The sequence below is a fragment of the Balaenoptera ricei genome, chromosome 7 (genome assembly GCF_028023285.1).
Source record: "Balaenoptera ricei isolate mBalRic1 chromosome 7, mBalRic1.hap2, whole genome shotgun sequence".
Classification (NCBI taxonomy): domain Eukaryota; kingdom Metazoa; phylum Chordata; class Mammalia; order Artiodactyla; family Balaenopteridae; genus Balaenoptera; species Balaenoptera ricei.
The window spans coordinates 92,718,417-92,733,007 of NC_082645.1; the positions used below are offsets into that span (position 1 = coordinate 92,718,417).

At 45.1% G+C, this 14,591-nt stretch overlaps 1 long non-coding RNA gene across 1 annotated transcript in view; it reads right to left on the reverse strand.

Moving 5' to 3' along the window:
- Positions 1–307: 307 nt before the first annotated feature.
- Positions 308–14,591, reverse strand: part of LOC132369176 (uncharacterized) — a 255,598-nt gene continuing 241,314 nt past the window's right edge. The window contains exon 6 of the long non-coding RNA XR_009504287.1: positions 308–1,899. This is a non-coding gene — a long non-coding RNA (uncharacterized LOC132369176). The remainder of the gene's footprint in view (positions 1,900–14,591) is intronic.

Sequence of the window (14,591 nt, forward strand, 5' to 3'; positions counted from 1 at the left end):
ACAGCTCAGAAGAAAAGGGAGAAAAAAGGAAATAAATAAATAAATAAATAAAATAAAGTTATTAAAATAAAAAATTTAAAACATTATTAAAAATTTTAAAAAGTAAAAAGTAAAAAAAATCCAGACAGACAGAACTCTAGGACAAATGGTAAAAGCAAAGCTATACAGACAAAATCACGCAAAGAAGCATACATATATATACACATTCACAAAAAGAGAAAAAGGAAAAATATATACATATCTATATATTAAAAAAAAAAAAAGGGAAGAGAGCAACCAAATCAATAAACAAATCTACCAATGATAATAAACTCTAAATACTAAACTAAGATAAACATAAACCAGAAACAAATTATTTGCAGAAAGCAAACCCCAAGTCTACAGTTGCTCCCAAAGTCTACTGCCTCAATTTTGGGATAATTTGTTGTCTCTTCAGGTATTCCACAGATGCAGGTACATCAGGTTGATTGTGGAGATTTAATCCGCTGCTCCTGAGGCTGCTGGGAGAAATTTCCCCTTTTCTTCTTTGTTCGCACAGCTCTCGGGGTTCAGCTTTGGATTTGGACCCGCCTCTGCGTGTAGGTCGCCTGAGGGCGTCTGTTCTTTGCTCAGACAGGAGGGGTTTAAAGGAGCAGCTGATTCGGGGGCTCTGGCTCACTCAGGCCGGGGGGAGGGAGGGGTACGGATGCAGGGCGAGCCTGCAGCGGCAGAGGCCGGCGTGACGTTGCAGCAGCCTGAGGCACTCCGTGCGTTCTCCCGGGAAGTTGTCCCTGGATCACGGGATGCTGGCAGTGGCGGGCTGCACAGGCTCCCGGGAGGGGAGGTGTGGAGAGTGACCTGTGCTTGCAGACAGGCTTCTTGGTGGTGGCAGCAGCAGCCTTAGTGTCTCATGCCCGTCTCTGGGGTCCGCGCTGATACCCGCGGCTCGTGTCCGTCTCTGGAGCTCCTTTAAGCTGTGCTCTGAATCTCCTCTCCTGACGCACTAGGAAACAGAGAGGCAAGAAAAAGTCTCTTGCCTCTTCGGCAGCTCCAGACTTTTTCCCGGACTCCCTCCCGGCTAGCTGTGGTGCACTAGCCCCTTCAGGCTGTGTTCACGCCGCCAACCCCAGTCCTCTCCCTGGGATCCAACCTTCGAAGCCCGAGCCTCAGCTCCCAGCCCCTGCCCGCCCCGGCGGGGGAGCAGACGAGCCTCTCGGGCTGGTGAGTGCTGCTCGGCACCGATCCTCTGTGCAGGAATCTCTCCGCTTTGCCCTCCGCACCCTTGTGGCTGCGCTCTCCTCTGTGGCTCCGAAGCTTCCCCCCTCTGCCACCCGCAGTCTCCGCCCGCGAAGGGGCTTCCTAGTGTGTGGAAACCTTTCCTACTTCACAGCTCCCTCCCACTGGTGCAGGTCCCGTCTCTATTCTTTGTCTCTGTTTTTTCTTTTTTCTTTTTCCCTACCCAGGTACTTGGGAGTTTCTTGCCTTTTGGGAGGTCTGAGGTCTTCTGCCAGCGTTCAATAGGTGTTCTGTAGGAGCTGTTCCACATGTAGATGTATTTTTGATGTATTTGTGGGGAGGAAGGTGATCTCCACATCTTACTCCTCCGCCATCTTGAAGGTCTCTCCCAGATTTCCAGAAAATATTTTCAAGGCAATAATCATAGAAAATCTTAGTGAGGTATCAGATCCTGAGGGTTTTGTGTGTGCACCTGTAGGTATATATGCAGACCCCTCTGCATAAGTGGCCAAATGCATCCTTTAACACATCTTCTGACTCTAAAGGCTGGAATATGACCAAGGTCATGCCACATTCCTGAGGTCACTCTACATCACTTTACTGGTCCATGTGGAGTACAAAGACCTGGCCCCCTGGCTTTGATTTGAGACGTCTCTGGAAAATCTATTCCAGCTCCAGAGTGCCCTATAAAAAATGGTAGAAAAATACTGTAATTGCATTGCAGTTCAACATTTCCCTCTGCTCAATCCTGTTTTATTCACTCCCTCAACAGTGTTATCCTGAGAGTACTCCCCCAATCAACTTATTGCATTAAAATTTTTTTAGAAAGGTAATAGACTGAAGGGGTCTTGAAATCCAAACTCCTACCCAGTCACTTTAGAAATCCCCCCAGTGATATCCTTAAGAGAGAATCAAGTGGCTTTTTGTTGAAACTTCTCAATGTTTGGGGTTCCACATTAGCTCACACAGGAGTTAAGAGGAGGTGGTGCCACATCAGGGAGGCCAATCTCTGACACCAGGGTAGCCATGGAACTCGGTAAGGTGATGAACCGTGGGTCAGAAAAAGAGTACAGCTTCTTGGAAGGGACAAAAGGATGGTATGGAAACGTATTAAAATGTGATAGTCCAGTAAATATTAGTGTCCAAGAGCTAGCAGAAAAAAACCACCGAATGGTATGGCATCATTTTCCTTGCAGAGTGAAGCTAACAAAGGAATATAGTGGGCCATCCTGCCAAGAGTGGTATAGAAACAACACAGAGAATTTATGATAAAAGGCCAAGAAAATGGGCAAGTGAAAAGCAGCTAAGAATACAAGGACACTACAGAGAGAACCGTTAAACAAGCATCATGTTCCTGGTTTATCTCCTTCGCACACCGAGCTCCCAGAGGCTTCCAACAGAGCTCAGTACAGAGAAGATTGACACAGAGAAAGCTTGGACTGTCACATATCTAGCATGGCAGGGAAAAGTAGAAGGAGAGCCTCTGAAACATGCAGTCAGCCGATTTCTAGTAGTCAATCAGGATGGTAATTTTTGCAGTTATTGTTGGCAGACATGGTCATCAAACTTCATGATGATGGTCTAAATTACTCTGGGCAAAGCCAAGATGAAGGGTAAGGGAGCTGGTGATGAGTTGGTGTAGGTCTTCTTCTGGTGGGAGAGCCTCCATACAGGAATTTCAGGTGACATCAGAGAATGTAGGGATTGTTCAAGTAAACTCCAAAAAGGGGACAGGCAATTTGTATAAGTGTCCGGGACAAGACAATAGGGAGTGATGGGAAACATGGACCTCTCTTAGGCTTTACCTAGCAGGAGCATTTTCAAACACTTTGCTGTCTAAAATATTGTGTTTATGGCTGAATTTGACTCCCAGGCTGCAAATTTGCAGCCCCCGTTGTGAAAGATGAAGACCTTCCCAGATTATCTCAAGCAATTCACCTGCTGCTGCCATTGCTCCCACTCACAGCTGAACTGGTGGTCTCACAGTCAGGTTTACATTGTATTCCATGTCAGAGAACAACCTCCCACATACCCCTTTCTGTGTCGTTGCTGCCACCATTCCTATCACCATTTCTAGCTAATTAAAATAAGTCAATGCAACTGCTAAGATGGAGGGGAAGAAATTGACCAAGTGGAGAAAGAAGAATGTTGAATAACATTAAGCAGAAAAAGTGAAGGGCACAGTGAAGACCTCCAAGACTGTTCAGATAGATGTAATATCCCAGCTCTTTATATAGAATCAGACCTCAGCATCTAAAATCACTCTCTCCTTCTTGAAGAAAAGGAAGGCATGAACATCTATTGAATACCTGGACTGTGCCAAGCAAATTCCAGCTACCTTTCCTAGAAGGAACCAGAAGAAAGTAGGGTGGGGATGGGACCATAATTTTTCCTGTGGGCCATGCAGACTCTGATTCTCAGGCCACGTAATCTTAGCTGCCCAGCTGATTTTTGTTATCTTACAAGTCATCATGCTCTTGAAAGCAGGAATGCAGGAACCGAAGGAATAATCCATACATTAAATGTTTGTAACTAATAATAATACAGAATAAAATGAAGAAAACATAAGGTGAAACTGAAAACCTGGATGAGAAATTTACTTCTATTCAAAGATCCTAAGCAAGGCCTTGTTTGACTGATGCCGTACACTGCTCAGTTCTCTGAGACTGTGGTCAAAGGGCCATCCGGGCACCAAGTGGAGACGGAAGTGGGAGGAGAGGCAACAAATTCAAAATCAAAGTCAATGGAGCCATTTCCAATGGGACCACCCAGACCTCACACTGGAAAAGAATGGAGGATTATTTTTAAAGCAGAAAGATCTTCCAGATTGTTTCCCATTCACTTTACAGACAAAGTCACTGAGGCCTGCAGTGGTTACATGATGAGACCAGGTTTACATGCCGATTATCTGCTGAGGACACTGAGCTATATCACAGCTTCTATTTCAAACTTCATCTCCAATTCATTACATAATTTTGCCTCATTTCTGAGATTATTTATGCCTCAGCTTCTCCCTCGTTTTAAAAGACCCCTTCAACTCCTAAAACTCTACATTGATTTATTTCACAAAGATGTACTGTGCACCTAATGTGCGCCCAGCCCTATTCTAGGTGCTGGAGATAAAGTGGAGAAGGGTGAGTGGAGAACAAGGCAGATAAACCAGGAATTTATGTTCCAAAAGGAAGATGTTTGGTAACATTAGTTGGCCAAGAATATCAAATTTATTAATATCCTTTCATTGAAGTTAATTTTTCCATGGAACTTAAATTATCTTATTTCTTTACATAGGAGTTCTTATATAAAAATAATTGAGGCTTTCTTAGAAACCAAATCCAGACTTATGAGTTCTAATATGTATCAGTATTATTGTTATCACAGTATTAAAAATAATAATGCTAAAACAGGTCACTGTCACTGCTTGCACCCACCCCATGACCCCTGGACACCAGCCTACATTAGAATCTAGCAATGCCTGGAACCCATCACTGAGGGGAAGGAGATTAGAGACAGACCGGTTAAAAGGGGAAAAGAAAGTAAAAGAAGAGAAAAAATAGAGTGAAACAGCCAGGAGGGAGTAAAATAATACTAATAAAAAGAGAAAGAGAGAGAAGATGGAGCCAGAGAATGAAACAGAGAGAACACGGGTGTGTCTGGGTAATGGGACTAGGTTGAGGTCACAGAGGCACCTAGAGCACTAAGTTGAAGGAGGTCACTCTCAGAGTCTTGCAAGTGCCTAGACCTCTTGCTTTCCCTCCCCAATCCCAGCACTGGCTCCCAGAGCCCTTTAGTAACCATATCAGTGCCACTGGTACCTAACACTGGCCTGTACACGTGCAATACCATCTTTAGTTTACCCCTCCTGGGTGTAGGGGCAGAAGAACCGCTGGGACTCGAGTTCTTTCTACCTCTTGTCCCACCTCCTTCCTGAAGCTGCCCTCTTGTTCCAGGACTCAGCCTAACTCTCTCTCTTCTCTGTTCAGGTTTGTTGAGCACTTGCTAATTGTGTCGTGTAACTTCTGCATCTCCAACTGGCGTGTGAGCAATTTGAGGACAGGCACTGTGTTTAATAGTCCACAAGGCCAAGGAAAGTGATGGACACACGGTAGGTTCCAATTAAGTGACTAAATGAATAATCGATTGGTTGGTTAGTTATGATGTTGCTGCTCAGTTGTAGAGCTAGAAAGAGAGATAATGACCTTCAGCTCATAATTCATAGGCTGCCCAAATCACACCTCATCCCCCAAAGTACAAAGAGTTGCCACTATCACATTTCCCCTAAGCAACCACATTGTCACACACAACAGGTGTTGTGAGAAGAGAGCTGAGGGTGATATTAAGGAGGTGTCAGAGGCCCCAGTGGGCGACAACAGAAAAGACAAGTGGAATATAAAGCAACTCTCTTTGTGGAAAGGAGAATGAAACTTGAGAAAACTAAAAAACTATTATCTTTACTTCAATAAAAGAACGCCCAGATTGCCATGTATCTCCACTTACTGAGGGGAGTGGGAATCTACTGTGCATGTAGCTGAAATTCAAAAGAAGTCAATTTCCATAGAAAATTCCCAATTTCTAATCCAGTTAGAATATTGTTGAGACGTTTATCCCAACACTACAAAGGCGTTCTAGTCGTTGGGTATCTTTATGTTTATAAGTAATCCTCTAAGCACAAGGAGGGGGGTTAACCACTGCATAACGCCTATCTGGGGCGTGAGATGCCTGCCCTGGTCCTGTAAGCCAGCCCGGCCCACTGGGGGAACAAACACAATCTGGTCTGTGCAGGTGAATTATAAACAATTACAGGTGTTTAGGACAATCGCCCTCAAACACCATTTACTTGATCTCAGCATGCTTGGATCTTGATCCTACCTAGGCACCACTTCCAGAACACTGGATCTACACCCCTTTTTAGGGCAACCTCTTTAGACTCCTGTTTCGACAAGGTCTCACTGACCCCGGATCCTCAGCTTGTCCCCGCTCTGGCTTTCCAGGTGTTGCATTGTCTCCCCTGGGCAACACAGCCCTTGTCCCGTGGGACATGCCATGGGGCTGGTATCCTGCATGAGCCAACCCTAGTGGCCCTGTGAGTTCAGGGACTCAGACACTGGGAGCCATGTACAAGCCACCTAGCAGAAATGGCATCGCTTATCAAAGTCGCATTTGGGCCGTAATGAGGTCTGAATTAGGCTGGCTGATAAAGCTAGGCAAAACTCCTCCCTCTGCTGTTATCTACTTCAACTCATTTACTTGGGGCTTGTGGGGACCCCGAGAGAATGCACAGTTCCTGGGCACCACTGCGGTTCAAACATATGAACACATCTAATGGAAAGGGAAGGGAGAAGGGGAGGCAACCTGAGTCAGTTGGCATGGAGGGAAGGCAGGCCACCTGAGAAAGTCCTCACCACGAGGGAAAGAGCCTGGAGTGTGAACCGGGCCCAGCATCAGGCCCTGAAATCCAAGGGAAGTCATGGTTCTGGCTGAAGCTGGTGGCAGATATCTGAATGCTCCCATCTCAGCTCTGGAATGTATTTCATTGAAAGGGGGAGGGGATGGAGGAAAACTTCGCAAACTTTTATGGAGTGGGTGGTGAGGTGAGTACCAAAGGGAATGGGACTTTATTCTTACTCACCAGCTAGTAAAGCGTGGGAATCTGTCGGTTACAACAGCACCAAATATCCTAGTTTCTTTCTAAGGCTGTCAGGAGATATCTGATCTGCCAGAACCAGTCCTGCTACCCTTTCTCTGACCTAGCGATCAGAGGTCAGTAATGTGGTGCCATCAAGCATTGGAGCCTCCATGGTTACAGAGAAGTGGGCTCTCCCTGTGCAGAGGAATAGGAAGCAGTTCATAACCACGATGTCCACTCAGGCCCTTCACCCCATCATGAAAGCCACGTCTGCTATCCAAAGCCTTCCCTTGCTCTAGCAAAGACGACAGGAAGCCTTTACTCTATTTGTATATCCAGTGTGAGCCTTGGCATCTGCATTCAAATGCTGTCTTTATTGTACTCTGCCCTCCTCCAGCCAGAGAGAATGACAAGCACAGCCTACCATGGGGATCTTTTCATGTTTCTAATGATCCCAGACATGCCTCTGGTTTTCCTCCCTGGCCCTCCAAGCTTACGATCTGTTTCCTTCTGTGGTGAAGTTGGGCAAATCCTGCGGCCTGGCGTGGAGAGCCATGAGTCATGAGTCTCTGCTGCTTCCCCAACAAGTCCCAAACAGCCCAGTGGGATACAACTCTGACCCCCCAGTGTTCTTCATCCACGACTGGTGCCTTGAGGAATGTGTCTGTGGGAAGCAAGAGAAGTTTCAAATACAGTGGAACAGAGTCATTGATGTTTTTTTCTTTCTGTGCCAGACTGCAAGAGAGTCCCAAAGGCTGGTTGACTCCCCCAGTTAAGTAGGCACAGAGAGAGACCTGAGTCCAACTGTTGAGCCATTTTAATCTGTTTTAGATCTGGTTTGCTCAGGATATGGAAAGGAACAAGGCTCCCAGTGGAGATATCATGTAGCCAAGGTCTAGAAGTATTTTTTTTTAAAATTAATTTATTTATTTATTTATTTTTGGCTGTGTTGGGTCTTCGTTTCTGTGCGAGGGCTTTCTCTAGTTGTGGCAAGTGGGGATCACTCTTCATCGCGGTGCGTGGGCCTCTCACTATCGCGGCCTTCTCTTGTTGCGGAGCACAGGCTCCAGACGCGCAGGCTCAGTAGTTGTGGCTCACGGGCCTAGTTGCTCCGCGGCATGTGGGATCTTCCCAGACCAGGGCTCGAACCCGTGCCCCCTGCATTGGCAGGCAGACTCCCAACCACTGCGCCACCAGGGAAGCCCTAGAAGTATTTTCTTAATACATGAAATTTAGAAAGAATTTGAGTATTTTATGCTGGAGAGATAGATGGTTGAGTGAAATGGTTGGGGAAAAGAAACATTCAGTTCAAGTGATAGCAAAGGACATTTAACTGATCTAAATATTTGTCAAGCTGACTCACTACATCCACTCTCACCTGCTTGAAATCAATATGTTCAAGTCAAACACAGTCGTCTGCATCTGAGTGTGGAGAAAGAACTTAAACCTGAACTGGCAGCTGGGAAGGGAGAGAAGAATCGGACAGAGAGGCAGGACAGGGAAGCTTGTCCCACTCAGTGAGACACATAAAACAAGCTGTTCATCCCCCGAGAGTTAGCTTTTAAATTCTGTGATCCAATGGCAAGCTTCGGTTCATCTAGACATCATGAAAAACGGTTAAATACTGATGACAGTGTATGCATTTTGGGGAAAAATGTAAGAACGTGTCTGTTAGAACAAATGCTTTCTCTTTTTGCTTCACCTTGAATTTCTCAGGATGCAGACGTACTTCTCTGCACGGAAGGCATGGACAAGGCCGAGCATGCTGCTTTCCTCACTTTTTAAGGCGTTCCCTTAAGATACTGGTGTCAAGCCCTTTTCATTCTGAGTCATTTGAGCTCTGTTCCAAAAACAAAAAAGAGCCCTTTCATTTTACGTTGTTTTTCACCAGATGCCTGCAAGTTGGGAGATGTCTGGCACTAAAAGTACCCCTGATGCTTGCCACCTTCTGAGGTGGGTTCGCAGAGGCGTTACCACCTCATTAGGCCCTGCCCTGAGCGCAGCATGGAAGTAGGTGCCGTCCCAGTGAGAGTGAAGGGTTGTAGACCCACTGGCCACAGATGAGTCTGCACAGCTGTGTGGACAGCAGTATACCCAGGGGCCGATTCCTGCCACCCCCCAGTCACTGCCACTGTGCGGCCGAGGACACGTTGGATCCTGTGACCAACTCTATGCTTGCAGACAGATGGAAAGGGCTCATACAGGCTCCTTATGCTCTCCTCTGGAAAGGGGCGTAGAGTCATGAGCAGTGACCACTTCTGTTGTCATCCTTAATGCGGCAGAGGGATTACAAACATGGCCCCAGTCCTTTCCCTCTCCCTGTGGCCACACCTTTGCAATGTGGATTTGCATTTCCTCCTGTTGATAATTGAAGTTAATTTCCCCACCCTTTAAATCTGGGCTGGCTCTATGACTCACTTTGACCAACAGAATGTGGGGTAAGTGATGATGTGCCACTTCTAAGCCTCAGCGTGGAGAGGCATTGAGCACTTGCGCTCTCTCCTGAACTCTATGATTACATGAACAAGCTGGGACTGCTGAATGGAACAGATGCACAGCCCAGTCCCACGGTCACCCTTGCTGACAGAAAAACAACTGCCAGACTTGTGAGAAGGTGAGGTCTTCCTAGACCAAGCAGCCCTCGGCCAACCTGCTGGCTGACCGCAGATACATGAGTGAGTCAAACCAAGATCAACCAAACTTGGCCCTAGTCAGCAGAACTGCCCAGATGACCTGTAGACTTGTGAGCAATAATAAATGCTTGTTGTTTTAAGTCACTAAGTTTTTGGGGTGACTTGTTATACAGCAACAGTCAACTGATGTACTTATTCATCTAAGGGAGAGGACATGTGCATGACAGGGTGGTTCAACTCTACCCTTCATGCATTCACATACTCATTCATTCTACGGATATTGGTTAAACTCCTACAGAAATCAGGTACCATTCTAAGTTCTGGGGACACAATATCCCTGCTCTCTTAGAGTCTGCATTCCAATGGGTGAAGACCAACTACAAATAAATAAATAAATGAGCAAATAAATAAAAATACCAGCTAGTAGTAAGCAATATACAGACTATTTGAAAGGGTATATGATAAAGAATAACGATGTGGTTACCTTAGGTTTATGGCCAGGGAAGTCTCATTGCAGAAACATTTAGATTGAGATCTGAACGTCAGTACAGAGTGAGCCATGTGAAGATGGGGGAAACAGCACTCTAAGCAGAGGGAAGAGCAAGTGCAAAAGCCCTGAGGCTGGAATACAGGGTGTCTCGGGAACAGCGAGAAGACTGTGTATCTAGAGCACAATGGGAAAGGGAAGGGGGGTGGGTGGGGGCAAAGAACAGAGCATGTAGGGCTTTTAAGCCAGGAAAAAGAATTTGGATTTTATGCTAAATGCACGAAGCAAGCCATCATCGTTTTTTAGATCAAGAGAGAGCAACACAATTTGATTAATGTTTAAATGAATCCCTCTGGCTGATGGGCATAGAGTGGTTATTAAGGAGCAGAAGTGGAAGAAGGGAATCAGTTAAGAAGTTCCTGCAATAATTTAGCCTGAGCCAGGGTTATAGTAATGGAGATTAAGAGAAGTATGTTTTAGGGGAAGAAGTGACAGGACTTGGGATGAATTGGATGTGGGAGATAAAGGAGAGAGAGGAATCAAGGGTAACGTCTAGATCTTTGTTCGGTAATTAAATGAGCTGAAATGCAAGAGGCTAGGGGAGGGCAGGCTTGAGGGTCAGGCAACTCGAGTCTGAGACGTCTACTAGGACAGGAGAGAGACCAAGCATGTGAGGGCCACGTGGGCCTGGAGTCCTGGGGAGGGGTCAGCACTGGAGAAGTAGGTTGAGGGTCACTAGCATGACGATGATATAAGCCTTGGGTTGCATGAGTTCACCTGAGGACAGTGATTAGAAGAGACAGGAGCCCAGGACAGAGACCTGGGACAGGCTGACATTTATGGGTTGAGCAACTGAGAAGAAGCCAACAAAGGAAGATGAGAAGGAACAACCGGTAAAGGCAGGGGCAAATGAGGAGGTACATACAGTATCACCAAAACCAAGAGGGTAGTATGGGCAAGAAGAGATTGTGGTCAATAGTGTTGAATGCTCCTGACTGATACAGAGAGCAGAAACCTTCCTGCAATCCTGAATGTGGCAAACATTCAAATACCTTTTTCCCCTTTCAGGACAATAACACATCCCAGAACATAAAAGGGATTGTAAAATTATTTTCTGGGCTCTCTGTCTCTGTAGGCTTCTGCTATTGGATAACTGAGATTACTTAAAACCAATTACCCCCACTTTTCCTAATCCCTGTTCTCCTACATTCAGTTATTCCCCAAACTCCACCACTCTCCATAGGCCTGGAAATATAATGGTCCAGCAGGTTAGTTGATACAGATTATCTGGAAACTGTAAGCTTCATGCAAACAAAGATGGCATCTGTCTTGTTCACACTGTATCCCAGCCCCTAGTACTGTACCCATCCACAAATAAATTCAAACGTTGAGTACATGAAGGGATGTCAAATCCCATTTGGTCTCCTACCATCACTGCTGCTGCACTTGGCTTCTTCTGGTAACCATGCTGTCCCTACCATATCCCCCTGTGGACAGATATAAGGCTTTTTTTCAACATTCCCCAAAGAGGTTTCTAAAGTCTGAGATCCTACCTTGCTTTTCAGTCATTATAGGGTAGGATGTTGCAGCTGAGGCCAGGTCCCCAGTACCATTGCTGACTTCTCTGATGTGGACTTCTCATTGGCTGGTGGGATTTTCCTGGTGGCCTGCCCATCCCCATAGCTGGGACAAGTCATACCCTTAACTATCAATATGCTTAAGGGTCTCATCTCCCCAGGACCTTGCCTTTACGATTTTATAAGTGTTTTCTTGCTGTGTAATTTTTCAGCTGCTTTGTAGTCAGTTCACACACATGCAAGGTCTGTATGGCTGGATGCTAAGATGAGTCTGTGTCAGCTTGACCCAAAATGTTGTCTAAAAGTCAAGGTTAAAATACCTGGCACTGATATCTGGGAACATCCACATGACTTCTTGACCCCTGAAAGTGTATTACTTTTTGCCTCCAACTCTGACCTGGATGCTTATGTGTGAATTAGTATCAAAGTTTACACTTTCAGTAGTTCGTTTGGAGCCTCTCCCAAAGGAGGGCATTCAGTAAACATTCCAACCGAACCTAGAAAAACTTACCTGTTAATTCCAGTGCAATTCTGGTTTCTGGGACAGTCAGGTGTTAGGAGGCAGAGCACTGAAAAGTTAACCTCATGTGACCTGAGCAAAAGGTCATCCTTTTCACCTTTAAAATAATTTCACCTTTAATCATGAGGGGGTTTTTCAGCATTTAAAGGCTTTAGTAATTATTTTGGGCTTAACCCTATAATTATTCTACTAACACCTTCTTCTGTAAGGAGCTCATATTTGTTTCCCATGAAAGGAAATTACCAGAGAAGCAAAATCAGATTTTAGCTGAAGTCAAGACACATATTAAATCTGATGCTTCACAGCTGAATACAAGCCCCTCCACCTCCAACAGGCTTCTCCTGTTGGGCAGACACTTAATAAATGCTTTTGATGAAGGTCCTTCTGTCTTAAAAGGAAATTAGATTGTTCTGACACTATCTCCCCATCACTAAACTGTCGGTTATTATCCAGCAGCCTGTGATCCTCTGGGTGTTTGCAAATTGATTGTTTAATGGTTTGCATTCCTTTATGTCCACATTTCCAGGGTCAGCAGCCACATCCACGACTCCCAGTGTAGGTGATGTGTTTGTCCTTTGATGGTCTTTGGGCATTTCACTGAATACACACACACACACACACACACACACACACACATACACACACACACACACAGAGTTTTGTTTCAGAACAATTTCCCAAGCTCTTCATTTATTCCCTTCTTTGTAGTTATTGAGTACTGAACATGTATGGACTAGCATTGGGCTAATTAATGGCTAGGGATACATTGGGATGCAAGACGGTGTAAGTTCATGTCCTCATGGAGCTTAAAATCGAGTGATTGTAATTTCATATCATAGTTAAGACTGTGGATAAAATAAACAGGTACTACGATAGAGAATAAATGGGAAGGCTACTGAATAAGAAAAATTTAAGCTGAGATTTAAATAAAAGGGGAAGGGGTAGCCTTAAAAAGTAGGTGGAAGGAAGTGATGAACGCAAAGGTCCCAGGGTGAGAGTTTCATTTGGTCCAGGACCTAATGGAGGGCAAAGGGGAGTGAACTTGGGGAAGAGGGTGACAGGAGGGAGAGGGGCCGTGACAGTATCAGGAGCCTTACAGGTAGGGCGAACATACATCCCAGTTTGCCAAGAACAGTCCTGGTTTAGACCTTTGCCCCTGTGTAACTATTGATAAGGCCTCCTTTGCCTCTCCAAAGTGTCCTGGTTTGCACAATAAATTCTATGGTCACCCTACCTAAAGGCATGTCAAAGAGTTGGAATTTTATAATATGTAAGATATGAAATCATTGAAGGGTATTAAGCAGAAGTATAATACGACTGGATTTATGTTTCCAGATTGTTCCACCTTTAGTCTGAAGGGGGCCAGGTGTGGAAGTGAACTGTACTAAGGTTATTATAGGGGCCCAGGAAAAGCAGATGGTCAACAGAGCATCACATTTAGAAAATATTTTATGTTAAGCAACATTCTACCATCTTCTCTCTTTTCAAGCCCCTGCTGTTGCTTCCAGTAGATGAGACGCTGTGGTGCCCTTTGGAGGCTCCCCACCCCTTTAGAACGGAGCCACTCACTCCCCCAGCTGCCAAAAGTGGTAGCTGTAGGTGGTTCACAGCTGAATGCCTCCCCAGGGATTGCTGAAGTGAGCTGCCTTGCTCAAAGATGCACCCCTTCCCTGGGGCAGAACACATCTCTCTAATTGGTCAATATAGGGGTACAAAGGCCCCACCCCCTTGCTTCAATTTAGGATATCTCTGAAAGGCCAGCCCAGCTCTAGGCCTCTGTTGCAGCTGCATCACAACTCAATTTCTTCTCCACCCCATCCTGCTTCCTTCACACCTCCACTGGGATTGTTCCCCAGACCACTCCCCCCGAAATCACCTGTATACAAATATGCACTACAGAGTCTATTGCCTGGGTAACCTGACATACAATTCCAATGTTAGCACAACTTTCCATTAAAATGCATCTTTGGCATTATCTATCCTGGCATCTCCACATCTAATGAAGAGATAGAGCTTCCCCTCTGCTTTTCTGTTGGGTATAAAAAGGATCTTTTCCTATTGTCTTTTATGTCCTTTGTAAATTGAATCACCTCGTTTGTTTTGACCTGGATAATTTTATCCATAAATGGTTGTATTGGTTCATGACACTGGTTCTCTGTAAGCTGGCACCCTTCCCGCTTTTCATTGCATTCCAAGTGGTTATTTCAGATCTTGTAAAATAATAGCTCGTCTTTAAACACCTTGATTTTTGATTACCTACATTTAGTTTCTTATTTTGGTACATGAATTATTTCCTTAGAGAATGTAAAGATGTCATAAATTCCTCCTTTATTTCTTTTATTCATGAGATTATTCCTAGCACTTCCTAGCACTAGTAATTTGAAATTTATTGAAATAAGTTACAATGGGACCCCATTCTTTATAGCTTGTTATCACCAAGAATGCAATATATCATGGATTAAATCATGCTCTCCCAACACATAACTACAATAGCAAAAGATGGATGCTGGGTCATTAAGATATAACAGGAGAGAGA